Source organism: Rhinolophus sinicus, chromosome 3, assembly GCF_057876585.1.
Source record: "Rhinolophus sinicus isolate RSI-liver-muscle chromosome 3, RSI-T2T, whole genome shotgun sequence".
In the NCBI taxonomy this organism is placed as follows: Eukaryota; Metazoa; Chordata; class Mammalia; order Chiroptera; family Rhinolophidae; genus Rhinolophus; species Rhinolophus sinicus.
In genome coordinates, this window is record NC_142503.1 from 77,293,718 (window position 1) to 77,306,862 (window position 13,145).

The 13,145-nt window shown below is 43.3% G+C and overlaps 1 protein-coding gene across 3 annotated transcripts in view; it reads left to right on the plus strand.

Moving 5' to 3' along the window:
- The first annotated feature begins 1,181 nt into the window (after nucleotides 1-1,181).
- KCNN2 (potassium calcium-activated channel subfamily N member 2) overlaps nucleotides 1,182-13,145 on the plus strand; it is a 384,311-nt gene continuing 372,347 nt past the window's right edge. For 2 of the 3 annotated variants that reach the window (XM_074328595.2, XM_019727805.3), the window contains exon 1: nucleotides 1,185-1,765. The gene's annotated coding sequence lies outside the window, so the exon portion shown is untranslated. Of the gene's footprint in view, nucleotides 1,766-13,145 lie in introns of all 3 variants that reach the window. The other variant, XM_088796671.1, reaches the window with a different exon arrangement.

Consider the following 13,145-nt stretch of genomic DNA (forward strand, 5'->3'; position numbering starts at 1 on the left):
CTGGGGCTGGGAACTCATATGTGACACCATAACTAGACTGTTTTTTGTGGAGGTTTTGTGTGGGATTTGACACAGAGACCACCCAGATGTGTGTATTATGCTGACAGCCCTCAGACCTCCAGAAAGCTGGCAGATGATAGAGGAGGTGGTTTTTTCATTCCTTTGTGAAGTAGCTTCATACCTCTTTTGACCGTGTGACTGACAAAACCTAAACAGGTTTAGTGTTGCAGAAAACGTGAAATGAGCCTGAAGCCAGTAAATCCATGGAGGACTTTTCCCCCTAGGCATCTAATAACAAAAGGTCCCCAGCATGACAAACTGCCTGCCTGCAATTCACCTGACTCAAAATTCTCTCTCTCTGTCTCTCTCTCTCCCTCCGCCCCTCCCGCCCCGCCCCGTCACTAGGAAATGGAATATATGAAACAGTGTGAACAGTAGCAATCAAAATCTAGAAGGCTAGAAACATTTCTGCCATTCTCAGAATTTATGAACATCTCTTGTCTCTGCAAGGCTCACGGAGCCCGAAATGCTCAGCGCGGCTGGTGAGTTCCCCGCAGCAGCTGGCAGTGGAGCTATAAATAGAACGGGGCGGGAAGAGCCTGGCGGAGGGGGAGCTAGCGGGAGATTCCCGGCTCTCCCTCCTTCCGCCCGGCGCGTTCTGGGCCCGGGGATGCCGGCGAGGAGGGCGGGCGCGAGGGCGGCGTTAACCCCCTCAACGCCTCGCGGCTCCCTGGCAGCTTCAGCGGGGGAGGGCGTGATGGCTAGCATGCTGGGCACGGAAATGAAGACGCATTTCTAACCTTGTACTGGGAAAACCACCATCTGTGATTTCTCTCCCTCCCTCTCCTTCCTCTGAAGCTCTGATTAACACCTGAACTTCGACACACACACACACACACACACACACACACACACACACACACACACACACACGAGGGAATTTGGTCCTTGTCTTTTTTTTTTTTTTTTTTAAGCGGCTTAAATTCAAACCTTAAAGTTAAAACCATCACCAAATTTGGTCTTGGAAATAATGTTGGCTTTCATATTTCAGCGCAGGGTGCCCTCCCCCATGCTGCGTTATGCTGCTTAAGGACAGTTACTTTCCCAGGGAGGGACGATCAAGGGGAAACAGCGTGTGTGTGTGTGTGTGTGTGTGTGTGTGTGTGTGTGTGTGTGTGGTTATTTTTGGCGGCTGCATACCCCTCAGCAGCTTCAAGGTCTGCAATACCCTGAGCTTTCTGAGCCCCGGCAGACCGGCTGGTCCATGCCAGCCAAGGACTGTTGAAGGAGGGAGTCCCCCAGTTCAGGCAGGGCATCCTGTCACCAGTATTGAGCACGATTTGTGCTGAAGCAAGAACCCGCAAGTAGGAGCTGGGTTCTCCGAAGGTGAGCCCGACCAGCCGCCAGTGGGCAGGGGGTTCCCGGCTCGCCCTGCCAGGCCCCCTGGCCAACCCCCCCCCCCCCTCGTGCGCCTCGACTCCCCAGCGGGTGCTTGGAGCGCCCGAGTGGGGGGTGGGGATGGGAGGGACGGCGCTCTCCTGGGCGGTGAGCTGTCACGGAATTTGACACCCGGAGAGGCAGCTGGTCCGTGGCCAGGACTCCTGATCCTTCTCAAATGGAAACAGTTTCTCCCAGTGAACCTGCCGGAATTCTCAGTGGAATCTCACTTCGGCTTTGCCTCTTGGCGCATTTAATCAAGGCCGCGTTTCCCACGTTGGGACACGGAAAGCTCCAAATGGAGTGGGGCTCCTGGTTGCAGAACAAGGTAAGCTCGCAGCTAAGGTGACATTGACTGGGGGCCACAGATTTAACGGGGACCATCCTCAAGCAAGATGGTGAAGTTTGCCTTGGGCTTCCCCTTCTCCCCTCCCCCACCCTGGGTCTCTGATCCCTTTTCCACCTGTCTTTCTGGTCTACCTTTTCCCTGCACCTATTTATACCTTAGAAAGAGAAATTACCCCGGGTGGGTAGTTGGTGGAGGGACTCCTTTATTTTCTTATTTTCAGCATTTTAATGTTCTACACTAGAGGCCAGTGCCACAGTACGATCTGAAATTTCCCATCCCCCCACAACTCTTTCCCCTTCCTCCCTTGCTCTCTTGCCTCAGTTCTCTGCTCCCCTCTTTCCTTAGCTAGTCTACTTATAGTTCTTTGCCATCCCCTTTTCTAATTTCCCTTTCCCCTCTTTGAAAATATGAACCAGAATAAAGGGAGAGGAGAGATTGTCCTGACTACATGGATCACGTAGGATTGTAGGGTGTATGCATTGATGGTTTATGAATCATTTATTCATCAAGCATTGTGGAGCACCTATTCTGTGCTGTGTTTAACTTCTTGTGTGGGATGATCAGACCATTCTCTGGAAAATCAAATGCCCCTCTACTTTCCTCGAGGCTGTGGGAATGAGAGGAGGGTGGTATAGAGTGTGTAGGAGAGGAGCAAGCTCAATGGGTCCAGGCTAGTTTGGTGCTTTGTGCTTGCAAACCATGGAGTAGTAATAAAAAATCACACATTGATAATAATACTTGATATTTATCAGTCACTTGCTATATTTTTGGTGGTGTTCTAAGAACTTACTAGTATTAACTCTAAACCTCATAGCAACCCCATGAGATAAGGAGTACTATTATCTCTTTTTTACATGTGGTGCAACTCAGGAACATATTTTTAAAGTAATTTGTTCATGATTATACAGCTAGTAAGTGGAGGAGCTGATATTGAAATTCAGAGCTTCTGACTTTAGAATACAACTCTTAATCCATTACATATCTCTGTCATCACATATTCATCCATCTGCTCTGAGCTTGGCACTGTTCTAGGCACTGGAGACGGAGGAGTGAACAAGGCAACCAAAGCCCTTGGCTCTTGCACTTTAGTTGAGGGACATAGACGATATATCAACAAATAAACTAGGTAATTTCGGGTAGTAGTAGACTCCACAAAGAAGAGAGAGCAGAGTAATACACTAGAGATTGGCAACCTTCACACGGTGAGTGGTCAGGAACATTCTCGTTGTGGTGGGAACATTCAGGCTGAGACACTGAAGCATTGAGGAGAGGAAATAGAAATAGCCAGTGAACATCTGAAGTGATAGTTGCTATCTTAAGTAATTATGGAAATGCAAGTCAAGAAGACATGGAAATATCATTTTACACCCATTTGCTTGGCCCCCAATTTAAAAGTTTGACAATATCAAGTGGTTGAAGAAGCTTTGGATTCATAGGACCTTCTAACGTTGGTGGGAATATGAACTGGTATAATGACTTTGGAAAATAGTTGGGCAATATATCCTAATTCAAACATTTATATACCTGTGAGCTAATAGTTCAACTCTCTTAGATTTATACTTATTAGTAGCTCTTCCACGTGTCCAACAGAAGACATGTACATGAATATTAATAATAGTCTGGTTCTCAATAATGAAAACCTGGAAAACATTCCAATGCCCATCACTGGTGAGTAGATGAATAGTGCAATATTGGCACACAGAGGAATATTATATAGTAGTCGAAAATGAATAGGGGACACAACAATGTAATTGGATTTTAACAATATAACACTAACTGAAAATTTTCTAAAAGATTACATATAGAATGATAATTTTTATAATACTAAAAACTACTAAAATAAAAAACCCAACTATTTAGGAATACATGTAGATACAACAACATTATTTAAATAGAAAAGCAAGAGCATGATAATTTGAGATTTGTGCTTATGGTTACCTGAGGTGGGGAGAAGCAGGGGACCACATGGTTAGAGGCAAGTCATTGGCAAAGTCCCAGCTGTTTGTTGGCTGGTAGGGCCAGGTTTTCTTATTGTATTATTAAAAATAACTAGTAAATAATGAAATAAGGCAGAGCATGCATGGACCAATGATGAGAGTATGTGATGAATCAAATATTAAGACGAACCCTGTTCTATCTACTATGGTCCAAAGTGAAATGTAGGAAAGAAGACACCTCAGTCAGAGGGAAGGGAGCTTGATGTTTTATGTTTTTAAGGAAGAGAAAGGTGGTCAGAGTAAAGGTGAGCCAGCAGGTCAGAGAGGTAGACTGAGACCAGATCATGTAGGGCATTGTAGGTCAAGGTAAAGAATGAAGAATTTTAAGCAGGGAAGTGAAGTGATTGGATTTAAGATTTTAAGAGGCCACTCTGGATGCTATGTGGAGAATAGACTATTGGAGGGGCGCCTAGGAGGCCACTGCAGTAGTAGAGAGAAAATGATGGCAGGAACATAGCTGTGCTTCTGTAGGTTATTTACTGCACAGAGCACCAGCTTGGAGGTCAAGTGGAGGCTGAAATCCAGCCCATGCTCTACTTGCCAGCACTCGTCCTGCTGCTGGGCTGTGAAGGCCTGGAGGAAGGACACCTTTTTTCACATATGCACAAAGGGCTCTGTTGGTCTGTAATAGCCCTTTGTGCATCAGAGTGGTGACAATGGACTTGAAGAGAAGTAGATGGATTTAGGACAGGTTTTTGGAGGTAGAATAGACAGGACTCATTGAGGGATTATTCATAGAGAAAGAGAGAAATCAAATGTGGCTCCTGGATTTTTTTTTTTTTTACTATGAGAATATTGATGCTGTTACAGAGAAGAAGAAGAATGGGAAGAGAAGACAATCATATTTTAGATACATTAATTTTGAAATGATATTACGTAGCCACATAAAAATGCCAGGTAGGGAACTGAGTATAAGTCTGAAACTTGAGGGAGAATTTGGGACAAGGCACATAAATGTAGAACTCTGAGCCTGTAGATGATATAATTCAAATTCCGCTGCTTACTTGTCAGTGTCAGATTGTGAATTCCTTTGAAATAGATAAATTTTATTTGTCTTTTTTATTTCCAGCAGAGTGTAAAGTAGAATAGGTTATCAATAAATATTGGTTGATTACATGACAGAAGAATACATAAACAATGCAGATGTGAAGAACTAGAGAGGAAACTGTGGAAATATCCTCAGTATCTGGCCCCTGCCATTATCTAAAGGTTGAAGCTGTGTAGTTTTCAATCTGTCCTGAGGCTGAAGCAAGTCTGATGGTTCTCCCAGTCCCCTAGGAGGATGTGAGCAGGGTTTTGAGGACCACAGTCACATGTGGGTACCCAGAGCTATTCAGAGAAGCCAGAAATGGCTTTTCTGAGTAACTCTGGGTACCCACACGTGACACTCTATGAAGACACAGAGTGGCCAGGAGCGCCCCGAGGGTCAGAAAAGGAACGTAAGGGAGCCCTGAGCTAAATCAGGAAGTCATCCACGAGCAGACCTTGTCGGTGCTGGTACAGAGAGAAATCAGCAAGAAGAGACAGGACCGAGGGGCTGAATGAAAGGATCCGAGGCATTGGTACAAAGGCAGCAGTAAGATTCACTTTGAAGCCAGTGAGTTGGTCATCACCAGGTAACGAGCTTGGGACTGGCATTCCTACCAGCCAACTCCACAGCACCTCAGGCTGTGTTGTCCTTTGTGACATCTCATGTAGGAAATGGTTACTGAAGCCGTCAGGCCAGCTGTCCCATCCCATCATCCTGCTAGGTCTCCTCTGCAGCACTTGTCTTCCCAACACCCTCCTGATGCCGAGCCTGATAAGCTTCTTTCTTGTCGCCACATTATCACCCTGCCGAAATCTAGTTCCCCAGCAACCACCCTCTCATTGCAGTTCACATCTGTTTACCTGTGTGTCTCCTTTCTTCAAATAGCCACCCCTTGTCTCTATTCACTGGTGTACCTCTAGCTCCAGCACAGTGACTGGCTTTTGGTATGTATGCAGGAATTGGGAAAGGGAGAGAGGGAGGGAGGAGGAAGCATTCTCCTATTTTTGCATGGTGTTAAGATGAGACCATCCTAGTCTCACTAATGAAAAACACACAAGGACCTCTCTTTTCTGTATAGCCGGATACAGTATTACTTAAGAATGTAAGCTTTGGAATAAAATAGACCTAGAGTTCAATTCTAGCTCTACCACATACAGCTTGGTGCAATCACTTAACTTCTCTCAGAGACTCAGTTTCTTCATCTGTAAAATGTGGATAATAACACAACCTCCTTATTTTGTTGTGAGTTTTAAATAAGATAATAATGTGAAGCTTCTCAGCATAGTGCCTGGCATATGATAAGGACATAGTAAAGTTTAGCTGTTATCATTTTCCAAGGCATTTAATTGCCTCCTTTCAGGGAATGCTTCCAATGCTAAGAATTTAGGCTCCTTATCCTGAGGAACCAGTGCTCTGGCAGTAAGGTAGTGGCCATTTTTGGCAGATGGGAAACTATTCCTGGGCACACGGTCATTTGCTGTTTCATTTCTCACATTACTCCACATTGTATTTCTGTACATAATTCATGACCAGCCAGGAGTCTGAATAACAGTGAGGATTCAGAATTTATTCATTCAACATTCCATAAGCAGTGATTGAATGTCTTAACTATATGTAAATAGAGATGCAGTGATGACTAAGACACAGTCCCTGCTTTCAAGGAAATCACAGTCTAGTTAGGGATGCAGATAAATAGACAATTACAATATACCTATTTGTGGGTTCCCTTCTGCTGCAGGCCCCCCTGACCCCAAAGCCAGTCCCTCAACCCAGTGCTGGAAAGAGTGGTGTGAACATAGAAGTAGTGATGGTCCCTTGTATTTGCACATATATTCACAAAGTATAGATCATGTTCGCTTCAAATTATTTTATGTGATTGTCATAACAGCTTTATGAAATAGGTAGAGATTACTACTCTTCTTTTATGAATGAAATCTAAGATTCCATTGAGCAGAGGCTTTTAAATAAGGCAAACTCTCCTTGCAGGACACTGCCATGATCTGTCTTCCAGCCTCTTCCATTGTCCTTTCATTGTTCTTATTCAGGGATCAGTCAAGTTCACCACCTCTGTGGGGCTGGGGTCGATTTTTGATTCTGAGTCTACCTGCTTTGATTTGATTGCCAAGTTTCGCTTCCCTTTGGGATCTTTGCTCCCTGTTGACTTAAACTGACAATTCATTCCATTCAGGTGGCTTTGTGTAAGTTCTTTTATCTCCAGGACTCCATCTTGGTACTGGCTATGAGACAAAGCCCAAGGGAAGTTCAGGGGGTTTCCCCAGAGGGAAGGGATCAGAAAGAGAAGCTAGGTTGATTAACTTAGCTTGTGTAGATGGGAAGTGGCAGAAGAACATTTTCATCCTCAGTTTCACAATGCTTGTTCAGTCAGTAGTATTGCTAGATGTTTCTCTTGAATAGGGAAAGAATATAGAAGTCACATTCGCCTCCTTAAAAATGGAATTACTTATTTACATTTTCTCAGAGATGTTTAAACAGCAGTTGGTCATTTATGGAATAGAAGTCTTCGGATACACAATACATCAGAGGTTAAAATCTGCTTATGGTTATGGACAGAAGGAATATGCTTTGTTTTGTTTTTAGAAATTTATCTAGGGAAAGTAAAGCTCACAGACTTTTTCTCATGTAATTATAACATGGGAAAGTAATTTTGTTGTTGAAAACATGTTTTTCAAATCTCCTGTATTTTTTATGTTTGTGGACGATATTATTAAAATACGTCTTTTTGCTGCCCACGGAATGTGTGGGTGGGGCAGACCTGCAGGGTTGTAGGGGGTGGATTTTGACTTGCAGTTCAGAAAGACTGACGGAGCCACCCACCTTCTTCCACAGATCTCCAACCTTTACTAGAGTACCTTTGATTATATTATCTTATGCAGGGGGAATCTTGGTTAACTGGTCATTTTCTTTGACTTTAAATATGACGTTTGTGAAATGCATGAGAAATGAAAGCCAAAATTTATCACAGGTGAGCTTTGAAAAGGGCTTTTGACATTTCATTTGCTTCTGTGTATTAGGGATCAAGTTATATGTTATTTACTGGTAAAGAAATCCTGCTAAAATTTTTGTTTTGTATGCAGGAAGACTAGTCTGATTTGGAAAAAGTCTGAATTTCAGTAGGTATGTTTTAAGAAATACCTTTGTTTTATTTCCAGTTCATGCAGTAATAGTACCAACAAAGTGTTTTGCACTAGAGCCTCTTCTTTCGTGTATGACTAAGACTCATATGTAATTACTAACATCTGTTGAATATAAACAGGTAAGTCCTTAAAAACATCTGTTTCTCTTTTAAGGTGGTTAAAATTTTAGGGTATTAATTTGCTTGGAGGAAATCTTTGTCATACCTACGTCGGTAAACTTCAGCCCAAGTTAGTTCAACAAAGCATAATTTCTAAATTACTGAAGCCTAAATGGTTTTTACTATAAATTCAACTTGAAAGCTAAGCATGCAGTCACAGACATAGCTTGATTCTCTGCTTAACTCTAAGGTAGAGAATTATTTCCTTCTAGGTTGCGGAAAAATTTACCACCTGACTTATACTGATAGCTTTGATGTGTTCTGGAAGGGACAGACCATGCCGACTATAGACAGCTATGCTCAGCACATCCCCTCACTCCAGACTCCAGCCTTTACTATGGACGTAAAATTTTTTCATACAGCTCCTCAAATAAATAATTGACCAAAACTAAGCCAAAAATGATGATTATCATGTATGTGTCTGAAGATGCTGGCTGCTCTTTGTCGAGGCATCTCTGGCGAATTAATACTGATTGACTCTCCCTGCTATGCTTTTTCTATGTTTACGTGAATCAGAAATCTGATTTTGTCTTATGTGGGATGGTAGAGATAGATTAAGGTGAAGCATCGCAGGCCAGATGAGTGCTTCTTAAAACACAGACTCCTGGGCCCTACTCCCAGAGATTCTGACTCAGTGTCGGGATTTCCCAACATTTGCATTTATAACAAGTGCCCAGGTGATGCTAATGCTGCAAGTCTGTAGAACACACTTGGAGCAACACTGGCCTAGGTCACTGATTTTTGGGAAAATGCAGGTCTAAACAATGGAACTGTGTTTCAGAAACAAAACTCATCGGGACATGACCAGTCTAGCAGAAGAAGGTAAGGTAATGCTAAGGTGACCGATTGGTCATCCTGGTTTTAGCACTGAAAGTCCTGTGTTCCAGGAAACCACTAAATTCCAGGCAGACTGGAAAGTTAGTCACCCTAGGAGGCATGCTAGGCTAGCTTATCATGGCAGCTTTATTGTGCTGTGAAGTGATTGGTATTTTGCTTAAATTTTAAACCCATAGTGGGTTTCAAGACAGGCCACTGAGCGTACTGTGAAATGACATGTACGCAAGTGTAATTGAGGCACTGCTGGTTAGAGCCTTCTGCTTTTCTAAACCTACTTTCTCATAAGTTGTGGTAGATCAAGGGTTCCCAAACTTGCCTGCCCATTGGAATCACCTGGGAAACTTCAAAAAGCAAGAAACAGGTGTCTGTATTCTACACCCCACAAAGCTACTGTGAATTAATTGGTTTAGGGTGAGGCCTGGGCTTTTGTCGTTTTAAAAGATCTCCAGATGGTTCTAATCTGCAGATAACTCTGGGTGGGAATCACCACGGTAAATCGTCTCCAAGATGGCAGCTATATAAACCTCCCTTTTTATGCACAAATACCATTCATCCCATGAAGAGGTCGGGTCTGCTTCTTGTTCCTTAAGTCATGCTGCCTCTGTGACTTGCTTTGGACAATAACATTCAAAGAAAGTGAATTCTGGGGCTTTGAGCTCAGGCTGCAAGAGGATGGGCAGCTATTGCTTCCTCCCTCTCGGAAGCCAGCTTCAGTGTGGGACTTTGCTGAGTCCGCAAGGCCGTGAGGAAGCTTCCGCTTGCCTGGGGGAGAATGAGCCGCTGCCTGAAGGAGCAGCGAGACAGATTTGTGAGTGAAGCTTCCTTGGACCTTCTACTCCAGCCCAACTAACAGCTGAATTTGGCCAAGTGAATGACCCCAGCTGGTACCACCAGGATCGGAACGGTTGCAGGCAAGCACCCCACATCTTTAAGTCATTTCATTTTGGGTAGTGTGTTATAGAGCACTGTATAGCCGAAGCACAAGTGTGTAAGTATGCTCCTTGCACTTATTGGTAATAACAACATAAAGGGGGCATTTTGAAAGACCTTGTGTAAATAAGGAATGCTTTATTTGTCATCTCCAGATCAAAGGGCAGAGCAAAATCAAACCCGTATCGCTGAATATTTGCAGGGAAATTGCTCCTTTATTAATACAATTACTATTGCGAGTGAACAAAAGGATTTCACTGTTGTCAACCAAATGGTTTCAACAATGCCTTCTCTGGCATCCTCTAGAAAGCAGCACCCAAGACAATGGTTAGAGTGCTCAGTTTTTTGGGGATGTACTACCCTGGAATGAGGGTGAACAAGGTAAAAGAAAATGTGATGTGATGCAGTGTAATGCCATGTTTACCACACGTGCTAGTATTTAACAAGGTGTTGGGCTGAGATCCACTGTGTCACTGTTGCATGCATGCTCGCTTGGCATTTGGGGCTTTTCCAGAAGGTGCAGCAAGGAGGAACTACACCTTAGGGTAGTTGATGGGAGAGAAAAAGAAAGAGGAGCTTAGCTTCCCAGCTCCCTCGTATTTCTTGTTGGTGAAGTTTTACCCCATGGGAAGCTAACTCCACATATTCCTGGTTCCTCAGTGGCTGCTTAGGAATCCAGGCATCATGTTACACAATGCGTTGTTTTAACCAAGGCCAAAAGTGGAGGGGCACCTGCCCATGGGAGCAGTGCTCACTGAGAGAGACAGAGAGGAAGAAGAGGTTGTGGGAATCTGAAAAGGTGCAGAATGTGATTATGTGGTTTTTGTTTGAATGTTTATTGGTTTTTACCAAAACAAACACTCTGAGGTATCTTACTTTGATAATGCTTTTGCATACTGCACTCTGAAGCTGAATTTATCCATTAGTATAGATTCACCTTCTGGTTTTAGCCATATGCTCAGTATCAATTCCAACATAAATGCAATAGGTATTAGTCTTGACTGGCCTTTTCCTTTTCAATCATCCCACCAAACACAATACTCTCCCTGGACATCTGAGAAAGTGGTCGCAACAGCTCTGCTTTCATCTTTGGCTCCAAAGATTTGGTTCTTATCTTGCTGTTTTCCAGAGTCAAGTGTTTTTTAGCATAGAATGGAATGTGGATGCTTTACAGCCATTAGGGAGAAAGCAGGACAGCAATGAGTGGTCACTTCTGAATATCTATCCTTTTTGATGAGCTTTTAACTCTTTTCCTAGTGTTGTGGGGTTTTTTGTTTGTTTGTTTTTGTTTGTTTGTTTGCTTTATTTTCCAACAGGGAAAGAGATTTTGAGTATAAACATTATGCCATGTTTAATTATTTCATGAGGCTGGGTGGTTCCTAAATGTCAATGCTTTATATGACTGATATCGATATATGTTGCAACTCAGTCCCACCCTGACAGTAGGAGCCATTATATAAAGCATCAAAAGTCTTTAATACATTGGAGGGCTAAGTATTCAGTGCACACTTTTTCTGGAAAAAAAATGTTTTCACTGGTTTCTCGGCAATCTGATGATGAGATTGTTTTCCTATTATGTCATGCATATAAGCAGCAAAGATTGCCTAACTTTAAAAGGGCAGGTGAAAATAATTTTGTCTGCAATTAAGGTCTGTGAAGTTAACCTGGTCATTGCCTTTCCTGTGGCAGGTAACCTCCCCCCTGTTTTTCGTAACTGAAGTGATTGATTGACTGTGGTGATACTCATAACTGAGGTTGTTGCTTGACTGTGATGATATCGGGCCATCAATTTTTCTTTTCTACTTGGGGCACTGAAGGGGTGATTCCTATTTTTATGGAAATATTCCTAAGTAGTTAGTATGGAAAGACTTTTATGGCATAGGTTTGTAAGACATCTCATGGTTTTGTTCCTGTTTCATGTTGCAACATGGGGATGATCTTTGGAAAAGAAAAGTCCTAAGCCTGTGGTGTCACTATTTTCTAGTGACAATTATTAGGTTCATCTTATTTTTAAATGAAGGAGATTTAGCATGCAGGCAGTCCAGCTAGTCTTTATTTCCTGTGAGGATGAATTTTTTTAAATGTTCCCCTGAACGAGTGGTAGCTCTTTGGACCTAATTGCTGCTTTTGAATGGAAGATATACCCTGTATGTGGAGATATAGAGGTGGTGTATTTAATACAATTTCTTTATTAAATGAAACAAATCCATTTTAAACTGGCTCAAATAAAAAAAGGAATTGGTTGGTTCATGTCAGACAAAGGCCACTGGTATGACTGTCTGTATCCAGGACCCAAGCAATGATATCTAAAGAACTGTTCCTTTTTCTTTCTCTCTCAGTAGTTTTGTCTGTAACTCTTGGTTTTTTTGTCCGTGATGGCTTTGTTCTTAGGCACACTTTTCTCTTGTAGCTCCATGACGTGTACCAACAGATCGAAGCTTTACCTCTAAAGCTGAGTTTTAACGAAACTTCTAAGTTTGAGTTTACATGGACAGGCATGTGTGGGGGCAGAGCCCCAGAAAGTAGTTTCCAGGCTCTCGGCCTCACATAGACAGGTGCTGGCTCAGGTAGTAAATGGCCATCAACTGTGATTGCATGGCCATCAGCTGTGGCTAGTTGGCCATCAGCTGTAACCAGTGAGCCATTGGCCACTAATGTAACTGCTGTGGCTACGCTAGCAGAAAGAAGAGAAGAATGGGGGCTAGCAAGAAGATGGTGGCTGGGCTGGCAAGTGTGGATGGCGGTTTGCGGACAGTGTGGATCCAGCCTCCAGTGAGAGTATAGTGCCGTCAGCGAGAATATAGTGGTATGACTCCCCTACCTATGGCTCCGTGGGTGTTCCTTTTTGGCCTCACCATATCCTGCGTTCGTGTATGGGGAGCGGGACCAGAGACCCCGCAGGCCTCCCTGCATGACAAATGGCGCAGCGAGCAGGGTCTCCCGCACGACAGCATGTTTAGATTTGGGAGGCATCTGAGAGAAAGTAGAAGCAGGGCAATTCCCCAGGGGAAATTTGTACCCCCAAAATGGAAAAGGATGCCAGGCTGGCAAAAATAACAAATATCCATTACTGTGGGAAAGGGGCTCACGCCCTCCTAGCTAAGAGAATTGTCTAATTTTGTCAGTCATCTGAACAAGGATTCAAGTTTTGGAAGTAGATTCACTTCCAAACTGAGTCCAGAGAGCCTGATGTATAAAAGCTCAGTGCCAATTTATTAGTTCACAATGAGAAGGGCATTCAAACAACCTCAA